The sequence below is a fragment of the Ochlerotatus camptorhynchus genome, unplaced genomic scaffold (genome assembly GCF_037179485.1).
Source record: "Ochlerotatus camptorhynchus isolate MF236.1 unplaced genomic scaffold, CSIRO-AGI_Acam_v1.1 ptg000015l, whole genome shotgun sequence".
Taxonomy (NCBI): Eukaryota; Metazoa; Arthropoda; class Insecta; order Diptera; family Culicidae; genus Ochlerotatus; species Ochlerotatus camptorhynchus.
In genome coordinates, this window is record NW_027040507.1 from 218,818 (window position 1) to 240,706 (window position 21,889).

Consider the following 21,889-nt stretch of genomic DNA (forward strand, 5'->3'; position numbering starts at 1 on the left):
GGTATGCACCGCTTTGCATCAATAGGTGTAAGTTTGTACCTACTAGAGATGTTTAGGTACCGAATATCCGACCGCATCACCATTCGGCGACGTTCTAGTTTTTGAATGATGAGCATAATTTTGGTCTAATTTAAAAATAAGTAAACTAATGGGGTGAGGAAAAAAGTACTTTTTTTTTCTAAGTTAGCCCAAAATTATGCACAACTTCTAGAAACTAGAAAGAATTTCAGATCGATTGGAGTATGTTGTATCAAGATCAGCCAGAACTGATGAAATGGGAGTAATATCAAATGCATTAGGTCCTCAGGGTTAAACTGCCGCTCATGAAAAGTCCGTCCCATAGCACAAAAATCAGCAAGCCGAGAAAAATGTGTTTTAAATTTGCTTTGTAATTGGACACTCGTTTGGCTGTTTTTTCCAAACATTTTCAAAACAAAGTTATTGAGCTTATTCAGTATTATAAAAATATGGATTACCATTAACATTTCAAAATTTAGTTTTGACAAAAATGCAAATGGGACCGATTTGCGAAGAGCGGCAGTAAAAGTCACTATAATAAAGAAAAAATAGGACAAAAAGGCTGAATATGGGTTGACAAACACAATGTTTTCGATAAGCTATCGAAGTTGCAGTTGCTAAGTTTCTATCATTTTTTTTAACCTCAATCAGTATCCTGATCAGTGGCGGTCCCGTAACCTCACTTTTTACCTGTGCACCAACTTTCAAAACCAGATATAATGCCATATTCATACTCGAATCCGTTTAAAAATACACTTAATCTTCTAGTTTACTCGATATTTATACATTGCAAGTAATATTTTGATAATTGTTTATGTTTTGAGAGTTGGTGCACAGGTAGATTGAGGTTAAGGAAACGCCACTGATCCTGATTAATGCTGGCGTCTGTTATAATAATCACAATAATAGTGAAATCAACCTTAACAATGCATAAGGTCCTAAGTAACTTTGATCGATTCTCTAAGATAATAGCTTCTTTCATAAAACAGTACGTTGAAAATAGCTGGATGCGACTACATGGACGTGGGGATGCGAAAAGAATATCGACCAAGACAATCTGTCAATGTTACTTTCGTATTAGCATTCGCATTAAGCATGTTGCAAAAATTCGTAGGTGGTGCAAATCCTAGACCATTGTTTGAGGGTATTTTCACCTTCTCCGTTAACGTATTGACCGAGCTTTTGGGATTGATCTCGGCCTCTTGGATGGAAGTAGCACTATCTCCAACAATCAAGAACTGTCCTGCCCACGTCATTGCAACTGCTGAGGATGGGAAGGATTGTTAGTTGAACACTAACTTAGGAGAAGGGTTGTTAATGACGGTAAATTCCCATTAAAGACGTTAACACTGACGTTAACGACTAACAGCCCTGCTTAAGAGAGATGCAGAGAACTCTACGGCCCCTTCAAATAGGCAAAATAATGTGCCCACCTCATCATTTATTGAATTTCTCTCATTTATTTATTTCAAATTTAAAAACACCCTAGTCTTTTCTGATATCTTATTAATAGTATTTTTTTGAAGATTCATTTATGGAATACTAAAAAAAAAATATTAATATTTAATAATTAAAATCGCCTTGAGGACCTGATGCAGGAGCTTCGGCATGCTCTCCACTATGTTCTTTAGGTGCTGTGGATCTAGCTCTTCGAAGGCGCGCTCCAGGGTTTCAAAATAGTTATTTTTATTACTAGACCAACAATTGAAATAGGCGGAACAACCAAACATAAACAATGGCTTTAAACACAAAATTCTCGAGAATCACTACACTCCCACGCAAACTAACATTGCCATTCGATAAAGGAAGTTTGCTCTATCAGATGATGGTGTTAGGTTGTTTGGATGTGCTTTGATTCTCGAGGAATTTGCGTTTAAAGCCATTGTTTACGTTTGGTTGTTCCTCCTATTTCAATTGTTGATCTAGATTGGTAACACCAGTTTTGTCAACCCTGGCAACGAGAATCACTCACAAATTCTCGATAGGGTTGAGATCCGGACTTTGTGGAGGCCATACCAGCGGTTTGATCCGACAAGACCGGAAGAAAGACTTGGTATTCTTGGCAGTATGCTTCGGGTCGTTGTCCTGCTGAAATATGAGCTTCTCTTCAAGACCCGTCTAGTTCAGCGAAACCTTAAGATGTTCCCGGAGGTAGTTGATGTAGGAATCTGCCATCATTATCCCGTTGATTTTCACGAGGCTTGCCCCTCCACCCCGCGAAGAACACCCCCCGACCGTCACATTTCCTCCTCCATGCTGCACCGTGCCTTGGATGTGGTGCTCCTGAAGCTCCTCACCCGATCTGGACCACGAACACGAACTCGCCGCTTCTGGTTAAACAGCTCGAATTTTGATTCATCCGTCCAGAGAACCGTTTTCCAGAACTCTAGGGGCTTATCAGCATGCTCCTTAGCAAACTTAAGCCGTTTGGCTTTGTTTACCTTGAAGCTTCCGGGCAGCTTTGCTATTCAACCCCTGTGCTACGAGACGGCAACGAACAGTTTGACCGGAAACTGATAGCGATTGATAGGTAGGGTCCCGGTGTGGGAGCTGCCTCCCTGGCTTCGGTAGTATTGGTATTCAGTACAGAAAACAAGATCGACGGAAAACAAATCAAGAAAAAAAACTGTGGTTAGATATCTTAATGTTATTTGTGACAAGTGTTGCTGTCGTTCTGCTTCCACCCAGACTACTTTTGGACGAATCTCGGGTAGAGGGGAATAGCAAATTATCAAATTTTACTATCAATATAATATTATTTGATTGGTAGCCCTAATAAAATTTGTATGGTTATTTGCTTAACGACGTGTTCAGAGTATCATCCAAACCATTCGCGGAATAGTTCCAATATTTTGGTTAGCGTTAGTGTATGGTATTTTTATTAGGGAAGTTGTGCACTATCAGATGTTAATAGCTTATTCTGCTATCACAGCATAATTTACTATTGATATGATATGTTGGGGCAATGAGCAATGTACAACTAACCGTTTAGAGTACCCTAGACTGAGAGCGCCATAAAAAAGAAAAACTAAATGTGTTATATTGTACCTCTTATATCAATCAATCTAATAGAAATTTTAGATGTTCTACTCGGGATAAATCTATTACACTGAATACCACAACTCCGAATGATGAAATACTCCCGAATTGCTAAACTTTAAACGTTTCCCTTGTGTTATGCCAAACGTCCATAATGCCAAATGACTTTTATGCCAATCGAATGTATCCCAAAAGGGGTTGCCCCGACACTAACAACTCCATCATACGAATGATCTTCATATCACTGCATATCACCCTTGCACTGTTTACCAATCTATCATCCCCCTTGCCGCGCTGCATAACCCGCATTTATCAACAACATTCCATCGGTTATATGGCTTTTGCTCGCGTGAGATTCGCGAGTGCACTGCAGCCGGATAAAGGGGAGTTTAACGTGGTCTCAATGATAATCCTCCGCAAAAAGTAAATCGAAACCTAAAGGCACACGCAGCCCCGAATATACACACAGTTGGGTAAATATGTATGTAGGTAGGTGTAAGTACGCGCGGTCACACAATCACTTTTATGTATTTACACATAGGATTCGTTTCACACATTCAGGTCCACATACTTGTGCACTGGGAGCAACAGCAGCAGAGCAGTAGCATTCCGCAGCATCCGTTTGACCGAGGGCCCATTCGGGGTTCAGCAAATTGGTTCAAATGGATTTAAATTGTCACTCGACACCCAAAGGCAAACAGTGAACGAGAGTGTGCCGCGATATCGGTGACCTTAGCAACGAAACCGGTCATCACGGGGCGGGTGAAATGTTCATGCTCACACGTCGGATCCCACTGCTGCACTGGTCCCGAGAGCAACTGAATTCCACCAGCAACAATGTTCGACATTGTTGAATAATTTATGTTCATTTTGTGTGGTGTTCCACCCCGATGATGCTACTATGCTGTGGTTGGGCTGTGTGTGCCTTTGTTCACTTTTCGGTATTGGTTCCTGTCTTTTATTCTCTTGTTATCTTCAGCCCGAAGGAAACCCTGTCGACCAGTGAGGTGGCTGGGGGGCTTTGATTGAGATCCATTGTTGAATATTTCAGTTCAGGCCAAAGAAGATTCTTGTTTCTCGTGTAAAGATGAGCTTCGATGAAAATTTTGTGATTTTTAGCTCACAACTCCATGCTTTGAATAGCTCTATTCTGAATATTACTTAACAAGCCTTTAATCAAAATTGGTTAGTGCCTAATAAGCGATAGAAATAATGAAGCTGTACCACACATTGTGATACCCAGGTAGCATACAATTTGTTACCTAATTTATTTTAAATTTTTGCTACAATGTTTGTATGCAATATTTACGATTTACGCAATATTTCGTAACGTAGGTGGGCGCTAGATAGTGCAGAAATGTAAATAAATTTGTAGAGCGGTGTACTAAGGCAAGTGGCTCCAGAAAACAAAACTATTCAGACATAACAGATGATAGAGGATAATACAAATAAAACAAGTTTGGAAAAGGGGAAGAACGACTATTATGATAAAAGTTCAAGTAAGTGACCAAGTTACTAAAAAATGACTTAATTAAAAATAAATAGTAAAGCATGCCACTGTGGACATTTAATGAATTAAATGGGGAAAATTAAAATAGGTATTTCACAATTTCCTGTCCCTATCTCGACAAAAAATACCTAGATTCGGCAAACAAAATTAAGTGTGTACTTAGCATTGAGCGATCTTGAGGCAAGAATCGATCTTAGTGAATCGATTCATTTTTTTGAAAATAATCGGTTCACCGATTTAATCAATGATTTTGAATCGATTAATTTTTCAAAATAGCACAAAAATGTTTCAAATATAACGGATCGTAGGAAAGTTGGTGCAGATTAACGCCAAGTTCAGTCTAAAGTTGATATTACGTTACATAAGCTATCTTGTTATGACATTTCACTTATAATAGCCATTTAGTGTGATGATTGATATCATTCAGAAATAAATACATGATAAGAGTATATAGTACATGACTATTTTGATTTCATTTGACATGTGGATGTTTTTGCTCAGGATACTTGATTAGGGGAGTGATTTAACAGGCTATAATATTCGTTTTATTGGTGTTAAATGAACGATTTAAAAACGAAAGATAAACATATGAAACAAAACATTTAGACGGTCGGAGTGTAAAAGGAGGTAAGTACGAAAAGTAATTAATTCACATATCTCAAAACTCATCCGAGAGGGATCCCAAGAAAGCTAATTGAGTTATGCGTTTTGCATTGAGCCGATATCGATTATGTGTGCTGTCACCAGTTTTAGAGTAACCTCTCTGACGGAACACTTGTTACCATTCTTGATAAATAGTCTTGAGCAATGGGGTATACATGGGGATATTCACTACGGATTTTCTCCCATGCTTGAAAAAGATACACAGAACGTGGGAAAACAGGCTGATGCAAGAAATTTTGTAATTCTGCCGATATGCCCCCATGGCGATCCAGTTCTGACATAGTAGAGGACTGATAAACCTGAAATATGTCATAAGAAGTGATTTTTTCTACTGAACTGTCACACTGGTTGTTTGCAGAATCCAGGTGAAGACAAACAAAATTAATATTGAATTGCAAATGCACTAATTTTTTTTTGGATCGAAACTAAACTCGAATGGATAGTATCGATCCAGTCGATTTTTGACGTGTTTGAGATCGATTAATCAAACCAAAATAATCTATCTTTTGTGTTTCGATCCAAGATCGTCCGTACAAAAGCCTAGCTTGTGAATGTGGACAAGGTTACCAGGACGCAGATCACATTATTTGGTTTTGTGCTGAGCATCGTTGGGTGGTCAGATCTGAGCATGCGATTCCCTTCGGGATCGAGGTAGACAACCTAATGTGTTAAGCTTGTATTTTGTGTGGGTGGTTTTTTTTATGGTTGTTTTTGTAATAATCGTGTTATTACACTGCTCGTTACACTGCTGATATCAAGATATAAGTTCATGTTTTAGGATTAATGAAATATTTGTATCGTAAATATTTCAAATCTGTCCATCCATAAAATTGTAAATCTCCACTAACCTCGAGACGACCGCGAGAATTCGGTTCAATTCCTGTAACTCTAGAATTAAGATTAAGATTAAGTATGTATAACGCAAAAGATAACTTGGCTCTGTAAAGTTTATTCGATTGAGCCTGTACAAAAATAATCAATGGGCTAATCCCTAGATTTATGCCTTTAGGTGAGAAAACTTCTCTTTGAGAGTTTCAGCTAATTTGATTTTGTAACACGAGATAACGTTTTATTATTATTTTTTATTTTGTTTTCAGGATTTCCAGTGAAAACTAGATGTATGAGTGCTCATTGCAAGACAGCCTATATCACGTGATATACGCTGTAATGTGAACGGGGAATTAGTTTGAATTTTATATGAGGTTTTGGATGAAGTTTATAAAAAAGTTAAAATATGGAAGTTGTTGCGAAGTAGAGAAATTTGACATTACTCAATCAATCCAAAAATTCAGTTGTAACATTTTGAACTCATTTCAGAACCTGATTTTGTCAAGAGAAACAAAGTGTTTTCACTTGAAAACTCCTAGAAGAGATGATTCCGACCACAGTTCACCAAAAATATCCACGACAGTCCGGCCCGGGGTCGTTTGGTTCATCTACCTGTTGATTATACCATCAACCATATAGTAATAACCCATTCGGCAATTTGCCATGGAACCGAAGAAGGAGGAAAACCATGCGAGGAAAATTATTTAGCAAACTCTCGATTTTATTATTATTTTGTATTGTGCCTCCTGTTGCTGACGCTATACATGACGACGAGGACGTCGCCGCCGTCGTCGTAATCGATTCATACAACAACCAACCACCATCGTGGTCGATGTGGTCTCTGCACAAGCAAACTTTCTGTTTGCTATTATTGATGGTACTGTATCGTTGTTATTGTTATTGCCCGACGCCACGCAAGTGGAAAGAGCGATAATTTCGGAAAAACTTATTTAAGCAGAAATTTCTCTCGTTTGATGTAATATGGACAGAAAAAAACTGGGGGTTTTGCTCAAGTTCACACACATGCACTCGAGCTCTTTCTCCCGCTCGGGGTGGCCTATGAGTTTGATGACTTTTCACGGCGGTGGAGTAGGAAACGGGAAATTGGCCACCATGGTCAATTTTGTAAACACAGCTCATGCTCAATGTACTGATACTCTGCATAATAAAATGGCCTGTTGAATATGATGTTCCATGTATATGGTTCGATACATTGAACCGACGAGTCGTCAAGTACGAAAAGTTTCGTTATTTGATAATTTTGATAATGGTCTGGCGTCGTGTTACGATGCTCTCGTTGCATAATATTTACTGTTGAAAACGAAACTCTCACTCTATGGACAGTGATTCGGTGTTCTCCCTAAACGGATTCAATTCTTGCAACATTTATCATACTTTGTTCAGTAGCTTCGGATTCTTATTAAATTGACATATTAATCGATTCAACAAATGGTTAAAGGATCCCATGAATAATCAAGAGCATTTCTAACCTCCATTTCCTCACTCAATACTCATTTTTCTGCCTCGATATTTAAGTTTAATTTAGGTTCCGATCGCGCGGTTATTGGAATGAATTTTTGGGAGTGAAAGATTGAACTTTATTAGGAAATATTGAACTTGAGGAAAATGTTCAGTGTCGGACAAATTTTGACAATTTTAAGATCAGCAATTTTAAGGATCTCGCATATATAATCTCTTGTAGGACTTTAAACATAGACAAGTGTTCAAAACTCTGGAAGCTAGACAACTGTTCTAGATCGTATTCTAAGACAAATTCTCATTATTTTAGAACGAGGAAAATTTTCCCACTTGGAAAGATCATGGATAAAATTTTATGAATTAAAATCACAATCTTGAAAAAATGTATAAGATTCTGGGAAAAAATTGAGATATTGGACATTTTGTTTAAATGCTAGGACTTAAAAATTCGTGATCTCTAAAACAAACAAATTAAGAAAGACTGGAATAATGTTCTATATGTAAGAATGGATGTTCTGAAACATAGAAAAGATATCATTATCTTAGATTTTTTTTTAATCTGGGCTTGTAAAAATTACAATTTGATGGACTTAGAAATTAGCATAAGCCACTCACTACCGTCAGGCTTGATGTAGCCTCGCTCGCGAGTTTGAAATGAGCCGAGCGTAGCATTTTTCTGAGGAGTAGAATGCCTACTACCAAATCATTCCACTGAGCCTCAGAGTTTGTGAGCGAAGGGCGATAAAATGAAACTGAGGTTTACTGCCATTCACTCTCTTACTCTCACTCTGGGTGAACTCTGAGCTTCATGCGTCGAACAAAAAAGTCATTCGGAGCCTCGAAATACACCTCACGTCAATTCATCCTCTCGCTGAAGTTCACTCTTCCTCTATCTCGAGGAGTTTTTCTTCCATATTCCTGCCGCCACTCACTCGAGGTAAGGGCTGGCTAAACTCGCACGACAAGAGTGTTTTAAAACCTCCAGTGGGTTTGAGGAGTTTCACCAAGGTAGCCTACAGTATTTTTCGATGTTAAAAGATTTTTCAAAATTCAAGTCTTTGAAATCTCTAGAGCTAGACCATTTTCGACATCTTGATATTGAAACTAGAGTTTTTATTTAAACCTCTGAATTTTTTTAATATTGCGAGATCATAGACAATTGAAACAAATTAGGAGAAGCTCGGGTAAGCCAGTCACTGTGTTCACGAACGACAACGGCATCAGACTAATAGATTTCGTCAGCACATCCTCCCATATCGGTACACCTTACGCCCACCACTACAGACAGAATCACAAATCGACCACGTTGATGGAAGACACTTCTCGGATAACATCGACATCAGGACCTATCGCGGGCGCAAACACCGATTCGGACCACTACCTTATAATGGTAAAATTGCGCCAAAGACTTTCCGTTGTGATCAACATTCGGTACCGACGCCCGCCACGGTACAATCTGGAACGACTCAAGTTACCCGAAGTTGTAACTGACTACGGGCAAAACCCTGAAGCAGCGCTGCCGAATGAAGGAGAGCTGATCGAAGCCCCTCTTGAAGACTGCTGGGATAGTGTAAAAGCAGTCATTAACAGCGCAGCAGAAGGTGCCATTGGGTTTGTGGAACGAAATCGACGAAACGATTGGTTTGACGAGAAGGATGCAGCGCGAGTGATGATGCTGCAGCAAGGTACCCGTCAAAATGTGGAGCGATCTAAACAGAAGCGAAGACAGCAAACTCACATTTTCCGGGATAAGAAGCGTCAGCTGTATCGTTCACAACAGACCCGCAAGTTCTACAAGAAACTCAACGGATCCCGTAAAAGCTTTGTGCCGCGAACCGAAATGTGTCGGGATAAAGATGGAGGTATCTTGACGGACGAACGTGCGGTGATCGAAAGGTGGAAGCAGCTCTACGATGAACACCTTAATGGCACCGAGGTGGAGAGCCAAGACAGCAGGAGGAACGGCTTCATCGGTGCGGCGGACGAAGTAAGTAACAACTCCCACGATAAGTGAAGTTAAGGATGCTATCCGACAGTTTAGGATGGTATCGGAGCGGAATTTATCAAAATGGGCCCGGAAAAGTTGGCAACTTGTCTGCACCGACTGATAATCAGGATCTGGGATACACATCAGCTGCCGGAGGAGTGGAAGAAGGATGACAAGTTAGAATGTGAGAACTACCGAGCGATCACCATTCTCAACACAGCCTACAAAGTGCTTTCTCAGATCATCTTCCGCCGTCTATCGCCGCTAGCAAGCAGATTTGTGGAGCAGTTATCAAGCCGGTTTTGTGGACGGGCGATCGACAACAGCCCAAATCTTCCCGTTGCGACCACTCCGGTGGCACAAAAGTCATCCAAGAACACTTTGCTTGAAGCCGATTTTTTGGCTCTAAGGTTCGATTACACGTCAGTTATTGACAGCTGATGTAAAAATTACGAGTTTCAGCTCCGTTTGAACGGCCATGGTAACATTGTGGTATTGATGAATTTTTTTCAAGTGAATAGTGTTTTCAATTGTTCTTGCGGTGTTTTTCAGTTTTGTTTCTATCGCTCTATGAAATTAAAACAAAGAAGTGCATGAAAGTGAGTTCACGGTGGCTTCAAGAAAAAATGACCGTCCTATCGGTTGGTCATACTCGGATGGGTGAAACTCATCGCTAAGCCATGATGATGGTAAAGTATGACCGAAGCTTAAAATCATTCCAACTTCAACGCCACCATTATCACTGACGGCAGCTTCAAGAACCAACGGCCGTGCCAGAGGATTGGTTGCGACCGTTGTAACAGATCCTCCAAAAATTTCACGAATATTAAGTTCCTACACACCACCTATTCATCGATTTTATAACCGCTTACGATACTATTGACCGTGAGCAGCTATGGAATATTATGGACGACAACGGTTTTCCCGGGAAACTGACGAGACTGATTGAGGCTACGATGGATGGTTTACAGTGCTGCGTGGAGATATCGGGTGTTTGACCCGTTTGAAACACGCAAAGGACTTCGACAAGGCGATGGTCTTTCCTGTCTCCTGTTTAACATTGCGCTATACGGCGTTATGAAACGTGCGGGCTTTAACATGCGGGGCACGATCTTCAATAAGTCCAGCCAGTTCATCTGCTTCGCTGACGACGTGGACATTGTCGGAAGAACGTTTCAGGCGGTGGCGGACCAGTACACCAGGCTGAAACGTGAAGCAGAAAAGATTGGATTAAAGGTGAATACGTCGAAGACAAAGTATTTGTTAGCTGGAGGAACCGAGCGCGACAGGGCTCGCATTGGTAGAAGTGTGATAATAAATGGAGATAGGTGGATGAATTTGTGTACCTCGGATCATTGGTGACGTCAAGTAACAACTGCAGTATAGAAATTCGGAGACGCAGTTACCCTAAGGTCGGATAAACTTCATCTCCGCACTAAGTGTACCATGCACAAGACGCTGATCAGACCGGTAGTACTCTACGGTCATGAGACATGGATGATGCTCGAGGAGGACCTGCAAGCAATGGGAGATTACGAACGACGCCTGCTTAGGACCATCTTTGGTGGGGTATATGAAAACGGTATTTGGAAGAGAAAAATGAACCACGAGCTGGCGCAACTCTATGGCGAACCCAGTATCCGGAAAGTTGCGAAAGCTGGACGGGTACGATGGGCGGGACCAGTGTTGTGAAAATCACTTGTATCACAAATATCACGCCCATGAAATATCAGCACTGATTAACATTCATTTGATATGTTTAAATTCGCCACTCATTTGAGTTATTGACAACCCAAGCAATGCAACATTACAACTCAGCACTCACTTATTTTTGTTTTTTCACTCTCAAAGGATTATACCCATGCATTTTCGATTACCACTCAGCTAATAGTACATTAGTACATTCTACATGCGCGGTTATTGATGTTCCAAAAGTGAGGTTAACAACAACAAACCAATATTTTTGGCTGGAGTGAAAGTGAATGGTCCAGTGCCAGACTTCCGTTTATTAGAAAAATTAAAGGCGACATAGGAACAATCGGATTCTTTCGGCCAGTCCAAACATCCCCGCTGGACGGGGCCCCAAGGACCTCCTTCAGTGGACCTATGTTTTTTTATTGGTTTGTTTTTTTGTTCATTTTGTATTTTGTTCTTCTTAATTTGTATCCTTTTAGTCTGTTTTTTTTTTCGTATGCTGTTTACTGCTTACGGCTAAAAATCTCCTGAATAAAGAAAAAAAAAGTGAGGATAAAACGCTGTCCAGACTGGAGAGTTATAACATGTTATAACGGTTGTCAAATAATTGCAACACAGAAATTTGATGGTGATTTCTGTGTAGCGCTATAACATGTTATAACTCTGTAGTCTGAATGTGCTATAACAAACTTCTCACTTGAAAATGGGATAACTCAATAGTGCGTGTTATAAACGTCAGAAAGGCCAATGAAAAACAAACTGTCTAAACGACCAGCAGCAAGCAGCTATAGAGATTGCTAAAGTACTATCTGAATTGTGAGAGAACTTTAAAATTTGTTTGTGAAATGTATAGGAAACGTAGGAACGTAAACTAAAATTATTAATGATTTAAAATTCAGCATTGAGCAAGTCACCTCGCGCAAGTTCGCTGTAAAGCCCTCTAATCAAAGTATAGACGACTGTCACCACAAAACTGAAAAAAAGCAGTTCCAATCGAGCAAAGCGGTGCATTTTGACGGTTCAATTGGAACAACTTTTGACAGACGTCCATACTTTTACTGTAGGGCTTTGGTAAATGGTTAATGTATTTTTCGCACAGAAGACATATCAATTTCTGGCCTTCGACAATATTGTTTTGCAATTGAAGTCTCAGGTAAGGACAAAATTTATCAATAAATTATGGTTTTGGTAAGCACATGAGCTTTCTTTACAGTTCACTCGAAAATCTAGATCATTACATTAAATTCGTTCCAATCTGACACAGAGGTCAGAGGTTTGAAACTAATGGCTTGCATAACATTTAATGACAATGTGGTAATGCTTTTAGGGAAGCAAATTACCCTTATTACCGATGTCACTTCACGGTGAAGTGACAACTTATCACTCACGGTGAAGTGATTCTCATTTGATTTACACGCCAATCACTTCTTCACCGTGAGTGACAACTGGTCACTTCACTTCGTTTTCACCGTGAAGTGACAGCCGTAATAAGGGCCCATGCATTAATGATATCACGCTAAATCGAGGAGAAATTTACCCCCCCCCCCCCATCGTGACGTTTTTCCTATAATGCATTGCTTGTCACATAAGAGCGTCACATAATATATGCATCAACCCTAAGGTCCTAGTACTTTTAAGGATTCCTATTTAAATCAATCAAACAATAGTTGTGAGTCCAACCCTTTTAGTTTATTTTTTACCACCTATAGCACACCAGCAGATAAAGACATTTGAGAAAACTGAAAATATTTTAATGACAGAAAGCATAGCCTTCTTTCACTCACGGTTGATTCAAAGGCCGTGCGGGCGTGAGTGTTTTAAGTTGAGTGACAGAAAATCTCACGTGAGTTTTTATTATGACTCAAGCGAGCTTTTCTATCATTTGAGATTGTAACGATTGATGTTTTGAGTGAGTTACCATTGCATATCACTAGTGAGTGCGGATCTATTTTGAGAGCAAATTTATATTATATTTATCATGAGTGGAACAACACTGGGCGGGACACGTTGTAAGAATGGCAGATAATAATCCCGCAAAAATGGTGTTTACCTCTAATCCGACTGGAACAAGACGCAGAGGAACGCATCGTGCTAGGTGGTTGGACCAAGCGGAGCAAGATCTAGGAAGTATGGGACGCTCGAGGAATTGGCGACAAGTAGCCAGGGATCGAGTAAAAGTAAGTAAGTAAGTAAAGTAAGTAGGTCACTGTGTATAAGTCCGGCACTCCATCTCTTGTACTAGAAATCAGTTTTAGTGTGACTAAATAAACAAAGGTCATTTTTTATATTCGTTATTTTGAACATTTCGAGGAACATTGGACCCACAATGAACTGTCAAATGCTTTAAAAAATCATCAAAACATACCCAAGCGTCTACCGTGTGCTGCTGGATGTTATTTTTGCCGATTTCAAGGTTTTGAAAGGATTAGATATTTCCATCTCAACCTTTTATCACCATCCTTGTGCGATTAAAGATAATTTTGATCAATAATATGTTGTTGATTATGATTTAGAAAAAATATGTTATGTTATGGTAAGACCGTGGGGTAAGACCGTCAACCTATTTGGAGTGCTGGGTATAAGGGTGGGTACAAATATTCACTCTTTATGGCTCTTCCAATTTGTATGAGGCTCCTAAAAGTTGCGCAAAATCTGAAAGAATATGGTTGCGAGCTGAAATTGCACTAGTATTTTAAAGAGAGTCTGTGAACATAGATTGAATCCATGGAGTAAACAAATTGTAATCGTAAAATTGAACATATTTGTAGTTCTGTGGCGAACGTTTCATTTCATTTGATCTTAAGAGAACAAATTTACAACATGTCAAAGTTGTCAATTTTGTATGGAAAATCCGAGGGGGGTGACTCTATCTACGATGCAGGAAAGATTTTGTTTTGCTGTGGTTAACTGCGCACACGCTGAGTGGATAGAAAGAAGACTGATGACGATTCTAAAGATTTCCTCCACAAATATGATGCACGATGCAAGTAGATGCGAGCAATGAAAGAAGATTTTTCGTAGATTGATTCGGTAGTGTGAGATTTTTCGAGCATCTAGAATTGAGATTTATATGTGACGACCACCCCCCCCCCCCCCCCCCCACTCGTGAAAATCGGCATGTGCTTTTATTATACCGAACAGCACTGTAGGTAATTCATTGAAAATTTTCTTAGGCGCCTGGCATAGAAAATCGAAATTCAGGAATGGGAGCTTTTAAAATTATGTGACTTCGACCAGTTGTCTGTACTTTGGGGTCAATTTGACCCACGCCACTTTAAAAGGCTGTACCTTTTTTTGACTATGGATTTTACAAATCCGTTCGTGACTAGGTACGTCGACCGATGCTCTGTAATACTAGACAAAATTTGATCAAAAACTTGAAAAAATATTTTTTATTGGAATACTTATATCACAGACAAACTGATATAACACTCGCAATTTGTTAATCGAACAAGCATTTAACGAACAACTTAAAAGTATCGTAGTTTGTAGTACCGCCACCTGTGGCACGTATAGTTTTCACACTACCGCCATCTGTTCAGCGTAGTGCCTATCACAGTGTACTCAACAGATGGTGGTAATGTTTTAGCGACGATGTTTTACAGTGAGAAATATTCAATGTGTTATGTCTGTTTGTCTGTGCTTACATTGTCTGTACTCTGGGGTAAATTTGACTCTAAATTCATATTATCGTATCTTAACGAAATTTAAATGGATTTCAGAAATTTCAACGATTTGCAAAGTAAATTTAGAGGACTTTCAGCTTTTTAGAGGGACGAATCTCTCATAGGGAGGGGTCGTTGTAAAAACATACCCATGAGGTGGCATATTTTGACGTTAGAGATGTTTGTATCACGAGAACCCAACCATATAGGATGTTGCTTCCTTCAGGAATAGAAGGTCTTCAAAACTATGGATAGTGTATGACAGAATTTACTTAATAGATGACGCTAAAACAAAAATGATCAAGTTACGCTGTCTTAAATCACATTACACAACGCTATCTAAAGATCCTGCTTATATGGATGATTCCCATATTGAGCAAAGTTGTTCAGATGGACAAGACCTATCTTAAGGAAAAGAGTTCACTCACCAGGCAACGCTAGGGCGAATTCATTTTGAACTGTTTGCCCTAGCTTAACATATGGACAAGATAGAAGGTTCCCGTTTTCGGCAAAATTGTTCAGATGAAGAAGACCTATTTTATGGTTAGGAGTTCAGCTCGGAATTACCAAAGTTACATTGTTATGGACTGGTTTCCTTCTTAGGTGAAGTTGTTCAGATGGACAAGACCTATCCTAAGGTTAACAGTTTAGTGCTAGTGTGACATTCAAAGACGGAAACCTTTGATCTAGTCCATATATAAAGTTAGGACAAACAATTAAAAATGGATGTCACACTAGCGCTGCCTAGTGAGTGAATTCTGAACTAAACTTTTTACCATAAGACCTTATGGTTTCATGTTCATCTGAAAAACTTTACCGAAGACGGATCCCTTCTATCTAGTTCATATGTTAAGTTAGGGCAAACAATGAAAATTGAATGTCACATTAGCGTCGCCTGGCGAACAAAATAGTTTTTGCAGTGCTACAATCACTATTAAAAAGTTGTTATGACAGCTATCCATAGAACATAATCCGTTACAAACTTCGTCAAGGGACATAATTTGTCAATTCATAAAAGCAAAATCACTGGATAACTGTTCAACATATAGTTTTAACGTGTGAAATGCAGCGTCTCTTAAATTCTGTAAGTGTTGTTGAACGTTTGATATGTCTAAATGTATACAAACATATTTTGAGATTGCAATCAAATTTCTGGTTATTTTCCAATTGAGTGACCACCCTGTAAATGTCTAGATCAAGGAATTTAAAAAAAAAACAGTATTAATGATTCTGTCAAAACCAATTGGACAGTTTTACCAACCGGTCAGCACTAAAGTCGCTATATTCATAGTCTGGCGGATAGAATTTGGATCGATCAAAAAGCGGAACCAATTCAATACATTTTAGACCAACAATTAAAAAGGTAGGGTTAACTACCCCATTTCCGGCCTGTTAAGCACAACCCGCACTTAGTCTTTCTTAATGTAGCGCAGTTAAGCCCCAAACGGAATGATATTATTACTGATGGCTTCCAAATGTATTTACATTTCCGTACGTACCGTAACATTTGATAAAGAGAAACCAATCGTTGAGATATTGTCTAAAGTCTAACATTGCTTCTTGACGCTAAACTCGGCCTAACGCATTGAAACGCCAATGTATTCATCGGATATCGGATGAAATTTGATTCGGTCGGAGCGCTTCTTTTGTTTTTTTTTTCATATCACGCGTTCTCATTGACTTCGTTCGGTAGTTTATTAACTATTATTAACGTACCAAACGCATAATTGACTTGTTAATTCTGAAATCATGGATTTATTTGAAGTTTTCTGCTTCGATAGACCCAAAATGGGCGATTAGGCCGAAGTAGTTCTCTACCCTACTATCAAATTTAATTAAAAAACGTTGATTATTCTTTCCTCGCCAATCGAACGCAAATTACCGGTCTTATCGGATAAGGGAAACGTTCCCCAATCCAAAGATGGTGTCAGTTTGCGTAGGCGATCCTTGAGTCACGAGAAAAGGGTTTCCGAAGTTTTGTTCGCAATAGCTGTTGTGCTCTTTTCTGTTGTTGGTCATGATTTGCTCGATTGGTTCCGCTATTTGACAACTTAATTGGTTCCTGAGATTCTATCCGCCAGACTATGAATATAGTGACTATAGTTAGCACTCGTGTTCTTTTTTTAGTTACCGTGTCGACGTAATTTGTGATTTAGACCCAGTCCCTTTCAAATTGTCTCATGCTTTTTATGAACGGCCCTTATATTTTAAATGACATTCTACAGTAATCAAGTGAATAATCGAATCGAATAATCGATTAACGAACCGAACAGGTTTCCGTTTCACCTGTGCATACAATACCTTGATTTTCTTTGCATGCACCTATAGCTCATACTGTAGTAGGCTGTGTAAGTTGTAAGTTGCTGGAACGATTAAAGCCGAAGAGTATCGTCCCATCAACATGTTGCACACATTAGAGAAAATTTTAGAACTTGTTGTTAAAGGCCAACTGTTGGAGTATTTAAATAGTAATAGTTTGTTGATACCAGAACAATCGGGATATCGGGAAGGTCATTCTTGTGAAACCGCGTTGAATTTGGTATTAGCGAAATGGAAAAATAACTTGGAGTGTAAAGATACGATTGTTGCTGTTTTTTTGGATCTTAAACGCGCTTTTGAAACAATTTCTAGGCCCTTATTGTTAAGATCAATCAAGCGCTTTGGAATTACGAGTACTGCATATAAATGGTTTGAAAGCTATTTGTCTGACAGAACTCAACGGACTGTTTTTAATGATTCTGTTTCCAGTCCCGTGGGAAACAACCTTGGAGTGCCCCAGGGAAGTGTATTAGGGCCCCTTTTATTTATTATGTATATTAATGACTTGCGACGTGTTTTACGGTTTTGCAACATTAACCTTTTTGCAGATAATACTGTGTTATTCATTGCAGCTAAGGATTTAGAAGTTGCCGTCTCACACTTGAATGAAGATTTGCAGTATCTAAGTAGATGGTTGAAGTGTAAGCAGTTAAAATTGAATACAAGTAAAACTAAATTTATGGTAATTTCGCGGAATCGATTAAATGAGAACGTCTCTGTTGTAATTGATGATGAGACTATTGATCGCGTTCAGGAGATTAAATATCTTGGCGTGATTATTGATGACAAACTTAAGTTCAACTCTCACATTGACAATGTCATCAAGAAAATTGCCAAGAAGTATGGAATTCTATGTCGATTGAAAAACGATTTAACTATTGCCAGTAAAATACAGCTATACAAATCAATCATCTCTCCTCATCTAGACTTTTGCCCATCCATTTTATTTCTGTCCAATGCAACACAAATATCGAGATTACAGCGCTTGCAGAATAAAATAATGCGTTTGATTTTGAGCTGTAATAGATTCACTTCCTCAACTTTGATGCTATTTAGACGCCTTACAATGGTTGTCGGTGAAGCAAAGAATTGTATATTTGACTATGGTGTTCATTTTTAAAGTAGTTAACGGTTTGCTGCCTCGATATTTGTGTGATCGAATTGAAAGAGGAAGTGACTATCATAGATATAATACTAGAAACGCGGATGAAATAAGAACACCACATTTCTTGACTTGTGCTTCACAGAATTCATTATTTTTTAAAGGAATAAATGTTTTCAATTCGATGCCTAGACACATTAAACGTTCAACAACATTAGCAGAATTTAAGAGACATTGCATTTCACACGTTAAAACTGTCTTTTGAACGGTTATCCAGTGATTTTTTTTTTATGACTTGACAAATTATGTATCTTGACGAAGTTATTTTTAACGGATTACTTTGTATGGATAGCTGTTATAACGACTTTTTGATAATTATTGTAGCACTGCAAAAACTATTTTGTTCGCCACGATGGTGATGATGGATTTTTGATATATGATTCAATAGTAGTAGTAAAAAAAAATAGTAGTCTACAAAGGTTTGAGCCTCGCGCGCGTATTACGGATATAGAGGACTGAATTTAACATTTGATAAAAAAAAAATGCAATTTTGAAGCTTATTTGAAAGATACCTTGAGTTAGTAGTAAGTTTTCTGGCAAATGTTAGGGGTTCGTGAGCATTCCTGACATTGCTGAAAATTATGATAGCATCAGATTGCGGGGTTGCTAGTGTAATAGGATGCTTTGTTGATTGTTCATTAACTCTTGATTGCTTGTAATATTTATGAATATTTTAGGTGGACAAAAAGGCGAACTAAGAGGTGGACGCCTGAGCTTTTCCACATTTATATCGCTGTGAAGCAACTGTAAACTTTAGAGGGAATTTATATCTGTAACTGAAACCAGTTCGATTTTGTTTGCCAACCTGGTTAAAATGTCATATTCAATTATCTTAAAGATAAATCGTCCAGCTCAAACCTTTGTAGGGGAAGAGGTGGGACCATCATCATCATCATCATCATCAAATGATTTACTTAGTTTGACAGTTGCACCATGACGAAGTGGCGGCGTATTCGTGATTTCTCGATGAACATTTCAAATCGTCCTATCTGCTTTGATCGATTCTCTTCATCGACTTTCTCTTTTGATAACCACGCCTACGCAAATGAATTTCGTGCTATTTTTGCCACACAGTTTGATAGCAGAAATTACTATCTTGTGCTTAGAACGTTGAACACAGCAGGGAATGTTGTTGAAGTTGAGTTATTAACGGAAGAGAAAGTCGATGAAGATAATCGATCAATGCAGATAGGACCTTTTGAAATGTTCATCTAGATTTGTTCCACGCGCAAATGTCGCAAAAAGACATTTCAATCGCCGTGGGAGTCTCCCGGTGGACCGTCAAAGGGGTTTAGACCGAGAAATGAAAGGACAACTATCCGCGAAGGTGGCCACTGGTCGTCCGAGGTCAGCTCGGGTTCCGAGGGTTATCGCTGCTATCAAAAGGAAAATTCGGGTGAATCCAGTGCGTTCAATAAGGAAAATGGCAAAGGAACACGGGATCAGTGACTTTACGGCACGGAATATCGTAAAGGAAGATTGCGGGGCGAAGTCGAGGGCACGGAAAAAAAAAACTCACATGATTACCAACCGCATCTGGGAGGTACGAGTCGAACGATGCAAGAAAATCTTAAACTTCCTTAAGCGAAAAAATCCGGTAATCTTGTTCACCGACGAGAGCATGTTTACCGTCGATCCCGTATCAAATTCCAGAACCGACCGGTATATTAGTTCTCTTCCGGTAAAAGACGTGGCCGACGGGCACAAGAACGTGTATCTGACCAAGCATCCTGCTAGCGTTATGGTGTTTGGATTGGTGGCTTCCGATGGCAAAAAAATGGACCCGGTTTTCATTCCAGAAGGCGACAAAGTCAACACGGAGTAAGTATGTTCTTCCGTGGATCAAAGAACAGTACGGTCCGAAGCCAAATGTTGTATTTCAACAAGATGGGGTTCCGTGTCACACCTCGAACCGCACTCAGAAGTGGTTGCAGGAACGTCTTCCGTTCTGGGCGAAGGATATGTGGCCGCCACCCAGCCCCGATCTTAATCCGCTGGATTACTCAATATAGTGCGTCATGAAGGCCAAGGCCTGTTGTAAACGCCACCCGAGTACAGCAAGCCTCAGATAAACATTGAACCGTACCTGGAGAGAAATGGATCCAGACTACATTAGAACCTGCCGTGCATTCCGGAAGCGTGTGGAGGCCGTAATTGCAGCCAGTGGAAACAATTTGTTTTGAATCTGCTCCTCTCTCATACTTGACCCTTTCTAGTTTTACCGTCTGTTCGCAATTATTTTAGTCATATTTTACACGATGATTTTCAACGAATCCTCATCATTGGTCGTAAAAAAGTGACTTCAGTGACTTTTTGGAGTAAACTGTGACTGACCTAGCCACTAGAAAGTGACCTGCTCCTGCTACCAGTATGTAGATTGTTTAATCGATTTCCACTGTTATCCAGGGTGTTCGGTTGTTCTTGATTGCAATCATTTTTTCGGGGACCTGTTGATCCATCAGGTTTTGCAAATCGGATGTAAGTAGCGCTGATTTTGCGTCAGTATCTCTGGCGTCCAGAATGTCTTCGTAATTACGAGTTTGAACATCTGCTTGGAGTTTGACAGTATCGATGACACGGAAATCCCTCACAACGACACGTTGAGCAAGACGCTGATTAGAACATCAGATATCAGCAATTGCTTTAGCAGCAACGTAACAAGTGAATCGTATTGAAGGTAAAACACTGAGGAATCGTGTAAATTCCTCCAGTTAAGTGTTGTGGTGTGAAACTCCATCTAAATTCACCTATTCAACGAACGGACGGAACGAATTTGGACAGATGTCTTAACTGAATATACCATAATGCTATGTTCAGACTAGTAAGTCCCATATTTTTTATTTATTAAAACATTTTACAGATGCTCTACTCAAAATTTTACAAGATATTATTTAACCATTTTGAGCATTGCTTGACAGGATATTTATAATTGTTTATCCGTTCTGATGATGCCAGTTTTTCAGAACATTGCCAGCATTTTCCTTATGTTCAGGTCATAATCACTGCAACCAATACATTGATCTTTTGGGATATTTCCGTGTCCTTTGTTTAGTGCATGTCGTAGTTCCTCATTACTAGGGAATACGTTTTATATACAGTTAAATACTTGATCTTCTCACAAGAATCCTTATTCATCTGGAACGCTTGCCCTCAATTTTCTGTGAGTACTTCCACAGTTGTTAACTGAGAACTTTCTCAGCTCGACCACGTAAAAAATCCACAAAATTGCAGTTAAACAGTGCTGTTGGAGCTATTCTCTCCGATCACTGGAGGAAAATTGTTTGGAAAACAATTTTCTACGCACCATAATATCAATAAAAATAAGCTATTCCCCCAATATGTAGCACCAGTTGAAAATATTATGAAGCGAAAGAGAAGCATCAAACGTTTTGAGCGTTTTTGAGTCTGTCTCTAATATAGATTGGTACTGTCGATAAGCTAAGGTTAATGCTTTGTGTAACTGTTTCTCGAGATTATCTCGTTTAGTTATTATATACGTTTTGAGCCAGATCTGAGAAGCTAGA

At 39.2% G+C, this 21,889-nt stretch overlaps 1 protein-coding gene across 10 annotated transcripts in view; it reads right to left on the minus strand.

The window, feature by feature from the left end:
• Positions 1 to 21,889, minus strand: part of PDZ-GEF (PDZ domain-containing guanine nucleotide exchange factor) — a 78,825-nt gene that overhangs the window by 49,679 nt on the left and 7,257 nt on the right. The window lies entirely within an intron of this gene.